We start from the raw sequence: 14,803 nt of genomic DNA, 5'->3' as shown, positions 1-14,803 counted from the left end.
GTGTTTGAGCAGAGCATTCATTGACATAGCAAGGGGAGCTGAAAACAGGCAATTACTAGTTGATATAAATTTTCAAATACCTTTTATTTAAATAGACACTTGGAAACAGTGAACAATGATCTGTAGCATCTCTTAAGGAAGGAGGTTTCCCTTCACTCAAAGAATCAGTGTATGCTCTCTTTCATCAGTCTTTTCCTCAGAAGTAAGAGAGCAAGAGTCTCTTGAACTCCTCCAAGAAGTACTCTCTCATAATTGCTTTTCTGTTCTTTCCTTCTGTTCATATTTGTATTATTCACCATTGTTAATGTTTCATTGGTACTTAACTAGCTTCTAGTTCTTTTTCTTGATAAAAGCAAATGAATGTTCAGTCATTCTAGAAAAATAAGAAGATTAAAAAGCTCCACCAAATTCCTTCTTGATTTTAGACACACTTTAAGAATTACTGTATATTCCACAGTAATTTTCCAGGCATTGCCCCTTGAATTATTATTTTCTTGAATTGCGAAACTAAAAAGTATCACATCCTGATATCTTTATTACATTTTTTGCTTTTAACTGTTTCTTTACCATAGGTATATTTCAAGTGCCTGTTAGAGTCTATGGCATACCTTCACCATTAGTCTTTTTTTGAAGGTATTTCTTTGGCATTCTAGTCAATGGAGCACAGTTGTTTGTTTTTTTTTCATGTATTAGTAGTGTTTGTGTTGCTCTTCTATTCATTTCCGTGTTAAAATTTGACATTAAACATCTATTTGGGGAATATAGAATAGCCAGGATTCTTCTAGAGTCAGAAGACAAAAATGAGGCTTTCCACAGGGTGATTCAGGGAAGTCCAGGGAAGGTACATCCTCTGGGTGGATCACAGTATGGCCAGATTTCCAAGTTAGATTGTTTATGTACCATTCTTCCCTCATAAATATTCTCTTAAGAGATATAAAAAAAACAAGTGTAATTTCAAATCTCTTATTATAAGCATGATCAGTCTACATTGTACTTTTATAATTGAAATCTTAGATGAAATAGAACTTTTTATGGAGAAGTTTAATACAAAGTCATGAAGATTTCTGAACTGTGCCAGGATGAAATGCTGAAGTACCTTTTTGAGGACGTAATTTGAACGTGTAGTATAGAATCCACTTAATGATGACTTTTTTGATTTCAGCCTTTACAAAGCTGTCAAGTAACCAAACCAGAAGAAAAACTATAACAAATAATTGAAAGTATCAAACTAATTACATGGGGCTGTCCACTATTCAGCCTGATGTCATTGAATCCTTCACAAATACTTCTATTTGAAAACCAATACTGCCATAATCCAGCTCATTTTAGTTAAAGTCTTTAATAGTCTTCAGCCTGCAGTGTATTAGTCTGCATATCTGTTATTACTGTGCTGTTAGTATCTGTGCTATTACTGTCTGTTATTATTATATGTTAATAAAAGAAAAAGCAAAGTTGGTGTTATTATTCTGCGCTACTACAAAAGGAAACAAAGTTAGAAAAATTATGTCTTTTGTAAGGACAGACATGGTTGAAGTAAGGACTTAGGTCAATAAACAAGTGCATTGCTTTCAGGGAACACTAGACTAAAGGGCATATTTAGAAGACTGCAGTGGGTAAATGCTTGATATTCAAAGTGAGATAAAAGGAAATAAAATAAAAATTACGGTCAGAAAAACACCCAGATAAACTTCAAGGTTTTCCCCAGACTTGTGCTTTTGCACTATCTATATTTTAATGGCAAGGACAACAGTACCTGAAAATAGAGAAGGTTCTGGACAACATCTCAACAGTTCAGTTTTGACTATGTTCAGCTGAAATGACCTTGGGCATTGTCCTGGGTTCAGCAGTAGCAGTCATTTTTCTCCTTAGTAGTCGGTGCATTGCTGTGGTTTTAACTTTCGGCCTGGGAAGAGCACTGATATCACCAATGTTTTTAGTTGTTGCTAAGTCATTTTTAGTCTGACCAAGGGCTTTGTGAGTCTCATGCTCTGCCAGGGAGGAGGGGAAGCCCTGAGGAGACAGAGACAGGACACCTGACCCAAACCAGCCAAAGAGGTATTCCATACCACAGCACATCATGCCCAGGATGTAGAACTGGGGATAGTTATGTGGAAGGGCTAGACCACTGCTCGGTGGGGCTGGGTATCATTCGGCGGGTGGTGAGCAGCTGTATTCTCTTCCCTTGTTATTTCCCTTATCATTATTATTATTGGTGGCATCAGTAGTGATTTGTGTTATACCTTAGTTACTGGACTGCTCTTATCTCAACCCGTGGGAGTTACATTCTTTCTATTTTCCTCCCCATCCTTCCAGAAGTGGGGATGGGGTGGGGAAGGGGGTGGAAGGAGGGGGAGTGAGCGGGTGAGCTGCGTGGCTGACTGGGCTTAAACCATGACAGGCATGCTGAGAGGAAATACTTCCCTTTCCCCAAACTGTCCTTATGATGACTTTACCTTCTACAGACCTTTCCCATACACATAACAGGCATATAAAAAGAACTAGTTTCCTTTAAATAACTGAATCGTTGGCTTTTTCTAATATCTCCTTTCCGTTCAGCAGATAAAAGTTTCACCTCAGTCTAATAGAGTAGCTTTGCACATATTATAAAGGAAAAGATTTCAGCAGGATGTAAAGGATAGAGCATGTAATAATCATAGAAGATTTAGGATTGACATATCTACTTGTTAGCTAATAAATGGAGTATATTTCTGAACCTTTAATTCTGGATTTACAGAAATAGATATCAGTGTCTCAAAGTGCTGTGGTCATACCTGTCATAACGGAATTGAGCATTTCTTTCATTGTAACATTTTCATGTTAAAATTACGTCCTTGAACATACAATTTTGTGAATCACTAGCATTTAATAATACCTCCTAATTGCAATTCCAGATGAAGTTGAACATATTCCTATCTCTTTGTGATGACTGCAACCTTAAGGAGCTGTGCTAAATTAAAGATATTGAACAAAACATTTCAGTGTACTTGTAACATGCGCAAAACCCTTGGCCAGATAGTAAGATGGCTTTAAACGAGAAAAACTTCATTAAACTCATCAGTGTTCTGCAAACTGATGACAGTTTATGGCAGGACCTTTTTGTATTTATTCATTCACTTGAACTTTCCAAAAATGCTAAAAAAAAATAATCTTATTTATGATGCATGGTCTTTGGTCTAATTTTGAAGCACATCTGAATCTCTCAGCAGTCATTATCAATAACAATATGTCATTCTATTCCTGGTTAGAAAGCAAAATTTCAGTTTCATAAAGAATGATGAGCTTTTGTCATGCATTTTTATTCTGCATAAAAATAATCCTTGTTTGTTTGGGTTTGTTTCTTTAGGGAGTTTTGTTGGGGTTTTGGGTTTGGGGTTTGGGTTCCTTTGGTGGTTTTTTGTTTTTTTTTTTTTCCACAAACTGAATAAATAAATTAATTAATTGCTGCCTGGAGAGACAGCAAACACCATAAGTAATGACAATCCACATTCACCTAATTAGTCTCAATATCTTGACTTCAAATCTATTCACTCTTCTGAAGTAGGAACTATTGTCTTTCATGTGTGAAATACGAACTCACTCCTCTAAACAAGATAACAAGGTTTTATTGAGGGACAAAGTCAATAAAGCAAAAGCAACAGCGCTGGGCGTATGACCGTAGCCAGATGTGCAAGTGATTAGCATTTGTTACAGGTTTATATACTTTCATTATTACATTAGTTACATACATATTCATAATTCCCTCATATAGGCGGGGGATATTATAACTAGCTTCAAGAATTTATTTTCATAAGTCTCCTCCTCTTGGCGTCTGCACACTGCTCTGTGGTGATTGTGGGCAAGGGTCTTGAGGATAAAGTAAACAGCCTTCCTCTTTTGAGTAGGGGTCTTCAAGATGAAGTAAGCAGTCTTCCTCACAGTGTACTTTTCACCTTTGGCACAGTTGGACCCCCCAGTAATCACACAACCAGCTAGATCTGTAATTATTCTGATAACTAGCAAAGATTTAAAACAGTGTGACCTTCCTGCAAAATTTATTGCAGGATGGGCAGACAAGGAGTGTCCCAAGCTAGCAGATGCTTGGGAGGCTCTGTCTCTAAACTAAATGATAAGTAGAAGGATGGTGTGAAGTAACTCATTCATGTTTAGTGGGGCCACTAAATCCTGTTATCTCACCACAGACTTACAACACAAACATGGCTCTTTAGAACTACTTTAGAAGACTAGTGTGAAACAATTAACTCATGTTTAGTGGGGCCACTACATTCCACAGACTTACAACATAGACATTGTTCTCTTTCTACAACCTAAGTTAAATTAAAAAGTACTTTATGTTTTCCAGGCACCAGCTTTCCTTATATCAAGCTTCAACCCCCCACCCCCCCCTTTAAGCTTTACAAATTCTTTTGCTATGTGACTCCATTTTGATCAAGAGATCTGAACCTTTTTAACTTGTTGTCTAGTCTTGTGTCTTTAGCGTGTTTTGTTTCTGCTATTGTAAACTCGTACACTTATATCCACATAACCACACCTATGATTTGCGAAAGCCAATACATTTATGTGTTTATCACACATGGAAATACAGCATTGTGACACTATGAAGCACACACACAGCAAGTTAAAATCTCATTTAATATCAAAGCTAATCCTTTAATGAAACAATTTTATGTTCACAGGAAAATTAATTTTATAAGGGATCTTAAGTTAAAGATGTGATAGAATCATAGAATAGTAGAATGGTTTGGATTGGAAAGGACCTTAAGATCACCTAATTCCACCCCTCCTGCCATGGTCAGCGATGCTTCACCCTAGACAATGTTGCCCGTGGCTCTGTCCAAACTGGCCTTGAACACTTCCAGAGAAGGAGCATTTGCCACTTCCTTGGGCAACCTGTTTCAGTGCATCACCACCCTCTCAGTAAGGAACTTCTTTCTTATGTCTAACCTCAACTTCCACTATTGCAGTTTGAGCCCATTACCCCTTGTCCTGTCGCTACAGTCACTAATGAAAAATAGCTCCCAGCATCCTACCAGGCCCCTTTCAGATACTGGAAGGCTGCTATGAGGTCTCCGTGCAGCCTTCTCCAGGCTGAACAGCCCCAACTTTCTCAGCCTGGCTCCATACAGGAGGTGCTCCAGTCCCCTGATCACCCTCGTGGCCCTTCTCTGGACTTGCTCCAACAGCTTCACACCCTTCTTATGTTGAAGATACCAGAACTGCACACAATACTCCAGGTGAGGTCTCACGAGAGCAGAGTAGAGGGGCAGGATAACCTCCTTCCACCTTCTGGTCATGCTTCTTTTGAAGCAGTCCAGGATACGGTTGGCTTTCTGGGCTGCAAGCGCACACTGAAGCTGGCTCATGTTCATTTTGTCATCAACCAACACCCCCAAGTCCTTCTCCGCAGGGCTGCTCTGAATCTCTTCTCTGCCCAACCTGTAGCTGTTCCTGGGATTGCTCCGACCCAGGTGTAGGACCTTGTACTTGGCTTGGTTAAACTTCATGAGGCTGGCATCAGCCCAACTCACAAGAATGTCAAGGTCCCTCTGGGTGGCATTCCTTCCCTCCAGTGTATCAACCGAACCACACAGCTTGGTGTCATCAGCAAACTTGCTGAGGGTGCACTCAATCCCTCTGTCCATGTCACTGACATAGATGTTGAACAGGATCAGTCCCAATACCGATCCCTGAGGGACACCACTCGTTACTGGTCTCCAATTGGACATTGAGGTGTTGACTGCAGCTCTCTGTCAACCAACCAATTCTTTATCCACCAGGTGGTCCATCCATCACATTTATGTCTCTCCAGTTTAGAGACAAGGATGTCTTTCAAGTCAGGATATCTGGTTTTACGTTCTTGTTACCTAAACCAAGCTGCTACCTAAGAATTTTAAAGACCTAAAGAAGCAAACAAATGAATAGAAATAAAGAGGAAAGAACTTGACATACTTGATAATTGTGTTCTGCCCCACTGGAATTCAGTTTAATTGAACTGAATTTAATTTAAATATTCTGAAAACACAGGTAGGCTGCTTGTTTCAATGTAATTTTTATACTAAGTAGGTGGTTTTCCTGTATTTCCAGAGAGTTGAACAAAATCTGTCTTGTTGGTCTTGGTGGCTGAAAGTTCACATAAAAGCTATGTATGCCTATCTGGAAAATTATTGTGACATACTATGTATATTGAAACATTGAAATTGACATTATTCATTGCTCATGATGAAAAAATATGCAGAAGTAGTATAGTAAATCAAGTAATAAAAATAACAACAAACTAATGTCAAATGGCATTCGCAAGTTAAAGTGAAGTATAGATTACATTTTGTGTATATGAAATCCATGTTTAAAAAAAAAAATTACTTTGAATTATGTAGTAACCTTATGATCAAAAGCCACGAGAAGATGTCGTGGTCCAAAATTTTATTACTTCTGCAGCTGCTTTTATGATGTGTAAATTTTCCTAAGAAAAATTGAAACAAACTTATAAGAAGTCCTTTCAGGGCTATGCATGAAGCACTGTGGAACAGTTAATTGCTGCTGTTGTTCTACTGAGAGTTTGAAGTTTAACCTTGAAAAGTGTTATTCCTTAGACATAAAACTTCTTCTTATGAATTTTCATTCTTCCAGGGGTGTTCCCCCCACCAGTGTTTTTGCATTGTATAATATACTATCAGTAATACTCTCACTGATAGTAGATGAATGGAGATGTGGGGTAACTAAAAAAAAAAAACTTTAGCGTAGAAAGGATGACTTAATAAATAATGGATAACATCTTGACTGGAAGCTTAGGGAAAGCATAAGTTGCATGGAAGGACTTGAGAGGAACGTAAACAACTGAAAAGTAAAAACCATAGTGGAAATAAACCCGTATCAGAAAAAGAAAATGTGTGATTACTTGCTCCTTTTTTCAGTCATATGTACTATATATATATTTAATGAAATGGAGTGCAAAGATGCACTTTAATAGAGGTGGAAACAGGCAAAATGATGATGAAAAAATATGTAATGTAGTAGAGAGTCTGTGATTTGGAAAAACAAGGAAACAAATGACCAAACATTACTTTCTCATTTATAAAAGTGTAAAGCAGCATAGAAAAGGTAACCTGTAAGAGAAAAGGAAAACGTAGAGGATAGCCCCTTTGAAAGTGTTTCTGAAATGGATTTCCATTGCAGCAAGACTTTTATGATGGGGGGTGGGGGTGGGGAGAAGCTAATTGCATTCTGCTAATGAAATCATTCCTTTTCAACTTTGGAATTTTTATAAAAATTTTTGGCACTCATAAATTTCATTAATGTTTATGCCAATCTTCCAGTGGCTAGATATGTATATTTTTTTACAGTACAATATCAGATACTTTCATGGCAGTGGGTACTTTCATAAAACATAGGCAACACATAGCTGATAGAATACTGGCTGAAAAAAAAGAAAAACCTCTTTTATCCCAAATTCCAAATACAAAGGAGAATGTGAAACATACGGTACTTTGAAAGTCTTTGAAACATACAGTACTTTGAAAATGTTTGAAAGGTTTTTTTATGTTAGTTATTTTCTTTATGCTGTTGCGCAAATTTATCCCTAAGAACATGGTAGATATTTACTGGTGGAAATCCATTTCAAAAGCAGGTAAAGGTAATGCTCCGAAGGGATTCATTACTACAACTCTAGCAAAAAAAAACAAACAAATCCCCAAACCAAGAAAACCCCAGTCTTTACTCATACATTTTGTTTCTTGTATATATATTGTTTATATATTTGGTTGATACACTGGAGGGAAGGAATGCCATCCAGAGGGACCTTGACATGCTTGTGAGGTGGGCTGATGCCAACCTCATGAAGTTGAACCATGACAAGTGCTAGGTCCTACACCTGGGTCAGAGCAATCCCAGGAACAGCTACAGGTTGGGCAGAGAAAAGATTCAGAGAAGCCCTGCGGAGAAGGACTTGGGGGTGTTGGTTGATGACAAAATGAACATGAGCTGACTTCAGTGTGCGTTTGCAGCCCAGAAAGCCAACCGTATCCTGGGCTGCATCAAAAGAAGCATAACCAGAAGGTGGAAGGAGATGATCCTGCCTCTACTCTGCTCTTGTGAGACCTCACATGGAGTATTGTGTGCAGTTCTGGTGTCCTCAACATAAAAAGGACATGGAACTGTTGGAACAAGTCCAGAGAAGGGCCATGAGGGTGATCAGGGGACTGGAGCACCTCCTGTATGAAGATAGGCTGAGGAAGTTGGGTCTGTTCAGCCTGGAGAAGAGAAGGCTGAATGGAGACCTCATAGCAGCCTTCCAGTATCTGAAGGGGAGCTATAGGCATGCCAAAGAGGGACTCTTCACTAGTGACTGTAGTGATAGGACAAGGGGCAATGGCTTAAAACTTAAACAGGGAAAGTTTAGATTGGGTATAAGGAAAAAATTCTTTACTGTAAGGGTGGTGAGGCACTGGAATGGGTTGCCCAAGGAAGTTATGTATGCTCCATCCCTGGTGGTGTTCAAGGCCAGGTTGGACAGAGCCTTGGGTGACACTATTTACTGTGAGGTGTCCCTGCCCATGGCAGGGGGGTTGAAACTTGATGATCTTAAGGTCCTTTCCAACCCTAACTATTCTATGATTCTATGATACAATAGCTTTTTATATGTAATGTATGTAATCATGTTCTACACATAACTTTGCAGTGTAAAAGTGAAAGGCAGGAGATGGACAAATAAATTATGACAGAATATTGTTCAGCATAATAGGCAAACTTTAGAATCCATTTTTATGGTGTCTTTTGGGTGGGAAATTGCACTCCTGTATTTACTTAAGTGAACAGTATGTTTCCATTCAAATAGTAATGTTTTATTGAAAAATTAAAAAAAAAAAAGGCAGTTAATTTTGGAGTATGGCTCTTGGACTGCTTGAGAAACACAAATATTGATAAATTGGAAGTATCATTTCTACCAAGATTATAAAGCAGAATAACAGAAGTCTGAAATAAAAGCAAGTGAGTGCCACAGCTTTAAGTATGTTTTACTGAAGACCTTTTCCTGGCCCAGAGAGTGAGTGAAACAGCTGTTTGTTTCCATGATCTTGGTAGTATTTTTCTGACTAGCTGGATGAAGTGCTTAAAGCCATTGGCTTTCTTCCTTCAATCAGCTGAACAAATCACTTTTATATTCACAGTCAGCTTGGGGTCTCTTAATCAAAGTCTACCATCAATTTTGCCTCATTATATATAGCACACAGAAATGCAGTTGCTGATTTGGCCTAATTCTAAAATGTGTGGTTTGTAAACATGATACCCTTCCAGAGAGTGCTGTTTGGTTATGAATAATTCAGTACACCACGGTTTAACCTGCACATTATCTTGGCAATGGAATTTTATAAATCCTAACAGTCTGCAGGCATTTGTAGAGATGAGCAGTAATTTATTTTTTTTTTTTTTCTGAAGAACCTTACCTGGGCTCAAACTCTCAAGCAGTTTAAATAAGGTGATCAATTTCAACATGTGCAGAGTCAGGTTAAAAGCCAGCAGCTACAGCAAGAAGCATTTAAACAAACTGCAATGAAAGCATCCTTATTCAGCTAAATTCCAGAATCAATAATTATTAAATCTGCTGTAAAACATCATTTTCTCATCTTTTTCTCCAAGGTGAGTGTAACTAAACTCTTGTAAGTGCAACAGGTGTGAGGTACAGCCCTTATGCTGCATATGTCTGTGTCAGGGTGAATCAGGGTCCGGAAGCTGCATCTTTGCAACACAGGTCTAGACTAAGTACTGTGTTCCACAGTGCAACTGCTCGCTTGAACAACAGGGTCAGTAAGACTGAAAGGAGATTCCTAGCCTGAACAGCTGTAGTCCCCAGAAACTGCACAATGTACAGTCTCTTTACTGTTTTAGTTTTTACTGCTTTGGAAAGCAAGAAAAAAATGCTGAAAAATCTATTCTTGGTCTAGGATTTAGTGGATCAAGTGTAAAGGAGTTCAACCAGTAAACCTCATGCTGACATAACTAGTGTGCTCTCCACACTAATCAATCCCTAAGAATATAAACTCAGACCAGGAATGAAAAGGAATCCAAAGAAAAAGTAATTCTTGGAGCAGCAGAATCAGTGAAGGCTATATCCCACTTATCTGTGTCCTGTACAAACTTAAGCATGTCTACCAAGGCATTAACTGAGACTGACTATTCTTCTTGTTGCTGAAACATTTGTAACATCATTGTACCCATTGGATTATTTGAAGCCCAGTCAAGAAAAAATCTCCACCACACATTTCTTCCATAGATTCTCTCATTAGGTTCACTGACAAAGCCTTTCTCCTCTTTTCACTTTAGGAACTTTCATTTTGACAAAATATGTGATTTCTTGGTAACATTGAGATTTCTACTTATATATTTTGTTTGGTGAGTACTGACCATAGGATGGGGGAGAAAGGAAACGGACATATGAACATGAATTAAACAGAGCCACACACAGAAACACACACACTCATGAACTATGATCACATACATAGAATCATAGAATAGTTAGGGTTAGAAAGGACCTTAAGATCATCTAGTTCCAGCCCCCCTGCCATGGGCAGGGACACCTCACACTAAACCCAAGGCTTCATCCAACCTAGCCTTGAACACCGCCAGGGATGGAGCATTCACAGCCTCCCTGGGCAACCCATTCCAGTGCCTCACCACCCTAACAGGAAAGAATTTCCTTCTTATATCCAATCTAAACTTCCCCTGTTTAAGTTTTAACTCATTACCTCTCATCCTTTCACTACAGTCCCTAATGAACAGTCCATCCCCAGCATCCCTGTAGCCCCTCCCTTCAGACACTAGAAGGCTGCTATGAGGTCTCCACGCAGCCTTCTCTTCTCCAGGCTGAACAGCCCCAACTTTCTCAGCCTATCTTCATAGGGGAATTACATCCAAAAATCTTCCACACAGGTAAAGGTGGATATTTGAATGGTTAGAATAAGCGGCTTTAATCTTTTGTCTTTTGATATTTCTGCTTAAAATAAAATAATTGCTATGTAAGTAAATGAGCCAAATGATTATGGGTAGTTAACTGGTCAGGTATCTGCAAGTAACTGTTCAGTACTCATAAGCATTTTGTGTAAGATTATACTATCATTAAACCACATTTATAGTGTATTAAAAGTCTTAGTGCAATTTAGCCAAGCACATTTTTCAACATTTCCTGGAGTCATGCTTTCATGGGGAGAAAAATAATGAATGCGAAAAGATTCTTTAATTTTGCTAAGAGAGGTGTAATGAGAGCCAATATGTGGAATTTAAATCAAGAGTAATTCTAGCTAGAAATATAGCATACCCCTTTAATAATTGATCAGATATCAGGAGTGATAGATTCTTCAGCTCTTGAAGGAAAGTCTTGCCTCATAACAATAAAAGCTATTGCATTCATTGCAAGAGTAACTGGGTTAAATTACAGTGCCTCTGTTATAGAAGAGGTCATACTTTATAATTTGATAGTCTTTATTGGTTTTCAGATGAAACCTTCTGTAACACTGAGATTCGTTAAAAGGTTTAGAACTGCCAGGTAATACAGTGGTAGAATGTCTGAGGACATAATAAATAACAGCTACCCATTTATGTATTCATGAAAGAACTTTAGATTTTTATACTCTGTTTTGCTCAGATATTTTCCTCATCAGTGTTTTCACTGCATATGGGGTGCTTACATTATTTGTTGTGTGGTTTTGATTCGTACAAGTGTATCAATGTCATTTCACTTAGTAGAATCATAATACTGGGGTTTGTGGAAATACAGTGCCTCAATCTGATTAATGCAACATCCTAATTAGGATTTTTTTATTCTTTTTATCAGTTTGACCTCTAGGACTGTCAGATCTCTAACTTTGGTTTTCACTAAATTCACTTCAGAAGGCTTCAAAAAGTTATGTTAAAACCTTTATATCAGAAGTATTTTTTCTTTTTTGTTTCTTTAATAGCATTAATCCTAGTCAAAATTTGTTTATGCAGTTCACAGATTTCAGAAATATGTCACTTGGAGGTAATTAAATAATGTCCATTTCATTATAATCTAGGCTGTGAGGTCCCAGAATGGTTAACACTTAAAGAGTGCACTGTGTTTTTATAGGTTATATTAAACAGCAAATTGCAAAGCTCAAAGGTTTTACCTCTGCATAAACTCACAGTACATCAGATCTAAAGTAACCCTGAAAGCAAGTTTTGCAAATGTTTTATTCCTTTCTCTTTATGGCAAGGTAGGATTAAAGATACGTGCCCAGACCTTTTTCCTCATGGACTATTCTTATAGTTTTGATGTCTAAGTTGTCTGTTACAAGTGTAGAAGAGTGTATTATTGTGCAGAATGCACATGAGTATAAAACAAGGTTAGTATGTTCTGCTTCACTAACACGCCATGATTTCTGTATCATATTCAGCTGGTGACTTGAACAGGACATAGGAGGACCTAAATGTAAACAGAAAATTGATTCTAAATAAAAAACACATTCTCCAGGCTTGTATCTTTTTACAATCTGAGAGAAATAGCAATCATGAACAAAGAGTGCAAAGGACAGAAATGAAATCTGACAGTTCAGAGGTAAAGTATTTCAATCTTTATTTTTGTTTATGCTACCCTTATATTTTTCACTTTTTATATCTACATGTTTATACTATATGGGTGGTTACAGTGTGAGCTCTAATAAGGAAATGCAGTGAAAAAAAAAACCTTTTATCATTATTGCTTAGATCAGTGCAAAACTACACCATTCATATTGTTTACAGAAAGAAAGGACTGCAGGAAATACCTTCATTTACTCTTGACTTTGCTATGCTGACATGAAGTTTTAACAACTGTAGGATTCTTAGGCTGAGCTGCAGCTAAACACATTCATAAGCAAGCATACATCAGTAAGATCTTTGACTAATAGTCTCACTGCATTTCAATAATGTTTCATCTTCAAGATCTGGCTGCTTTACAATGAATCCTCACCACAGGATATGAAATTGTATGTGTGTGGTATGTGTGTGCATAGCCTTCAAAGAAATGAAAGTAATCAGAACAAGCCATCTATAATTAACTAAAGATTGTAGTGAAAGGATGTAGTTCATTGAATGAGTGAATAGTTCCCTTTTAAGTTAATTGTTAAAATAATATGATCAGCAATTCTAACAGAATACATTCCCAAGACACAGAAGCACTGTTTTTCTTTAGCAAATATATGTTGACTAAGTATGGTGGGCTTATGCTGAGAATGACAGTGCCTTTTGTTGGTAAGCCTTTGCCATCTGTTCTAATGATTTATTCATACCTAAGAAAAAGCAGGTGAAACTACAGAATGGAGATAAATAGCAATGAATATGTGCTGAATTGGCCTGTGATTGTGCAAATATGTTAACACTAATGTTCAGGCAATTGCTATCATTCAGATGACATCTTCACATACTATTATGTGATCTTAGGTGCAAAATATTGAAGATGCAATGCAGAAGATCTATTTTTAAGCAAGGAATGATTTCCATTCTGTCTTCAGACGTTCATCCCTTATTATGGATAATATTATAAAATATTTATGTATACTTTGGCCTTTCATATGTAGCAGATTGTAAGGACAAATTCTGATGAAAGTTCTCTGCATCAAAGATTCCTGGAAGCTGTCAAGATTCTACAATAGTTTTGCCTTATTTCTAAGTCTGTATTATTGAGTCATTTTTCTACAGTTTACTGGGCTAGATAAAGCTTTGGTCTCATCCTGTCTAGCCGTTCCTTTGTGGAGCTAAAGTCTAGTAATCAAGAATCTAGATTTTTGTCATGGTAACTAACTTCCTGAATTTCATTTTAATATATACTGGTTTGGGCTGGGATATAGTTAATTTTCTTTATAGTAGCCCGTATGGTGCTGGGTTTTGGATTTGTGACCAAAACAGCGTTGGCAATACAGGGATGTTTTAGTTACTGCTGAGTATTGCTTACACAGAGTCAAAGCCTTTTCTGCTTCTCACACTGCCCTGCCATCGAGTAGTCTGGGGGTGCACAAGCACCTGGGAGGGGACACAGCCAGGACACCTGACCCCAACTGACTAAAGGGATATCCCATACTGTATGATATCATGCTCAGCAATAAAAGCTGGGGGAAGAAGGAGGAAGCAGGAGGGACATTTGGAGTTAGAGTGTTGGTCTTCCCAAGTAACCATTATGTGTGATGGCTATCTGCTTTCCTGGAGATGGCTGTACACCTTCCTGCTGCTGAGAAATGGTGAATTAGTTTCTTATTTTGCTTTTCTTGCATGCACAGCTTTTGCTTTATCTATTAAACTGTCTGTACTGTTTATTTTATAATACACTTTTACAACATAGATTGCTTGGCTTGATCTGTCTTCATTTCTTTCCATTTTAAGTTTGGCTGTTTTCAGCCATTACCTACTGAAGTTACATAGTAGGCTTCCCCAGGACTGATTATCATCAATATGATTATGTTTCCCTGGGGTAATGTTTAATATTTATTCACTACAAGGGTAGTTATAGCCTTGTGATGTGTGAACCTCACAACTAAAAAAACCAGGCAGGAATAACTAATAACCTGACTGCTAGAAAACTGTTGTTATAGCTAAAACAAGGTAAAAAAATAAGCTCAGCCAAAACAAAAGATTGACAGTTCCAGACTGCCAGGTCAGTACAAAATCTGTGGGCTTTTATTGGTTACAATAAAATGGTATTTAATGGGATACAGATGGCTTTGCTAACAAATAACCATTTTGAAGACTAATTAATACCCATTACAAAAGTAATGTGATTAAAACTGTATTAACTTTCTCTGGGATTTTTCTGGTGTTGATCCTCATG

At 37.7% G+C, this 14,803-nt stretch overlaps 1 protein-coding gene across 5 annotated transcripts in view; it reads left to right on the top strand.

The window, feature by feature from the left end:
• The window catches only part of CNTN5 (contactin 5), a 723,743-nt gene that overhangs the window by 155,375 nt on the left and 553,565 nt on the right, over positions 1 to 14,803 (top strand). Inside the window, exon 2 of one of the 5 annotated variants that reach the window (XM_061457839.1) lies at positions 10,312 to 10,380. The exons of the other annotated variants lie outside the window; for them this stretch is intronic. The gene's annotated coding sequence lies outside the window, so the exon portion shown is untranslated. The remainder of the gene's footprint in view (positions 1 to 10,311; positions 10,381 to 14,803) is intronic. 5 annotated transcript variants of the gene reach the window in all.

The sequence above is a fragment of the Pezoporus flaviventris genome, unplaced genomic scaffold (genome assembly GCF_033815535.1).
Source record: "Pezoporus flaviventris isolate CSIRO_AGI_PZ_B2104156 unplaced genomic scaffold, CSIRO_AGI_Pfla_v1 ptg000025l, whole genome shotgun sequence".
Classification (NCBI taxonomy): domain Eukaryota; kingdom Metazoa; phylum Chordata; class Aves; order Psittaciformes; family Psittacidae; genus Pezoporus; species Pezoporus flaviventris.
This window is presented reverse-complemented; position numbering and strand designations above follow the sequence as displayed.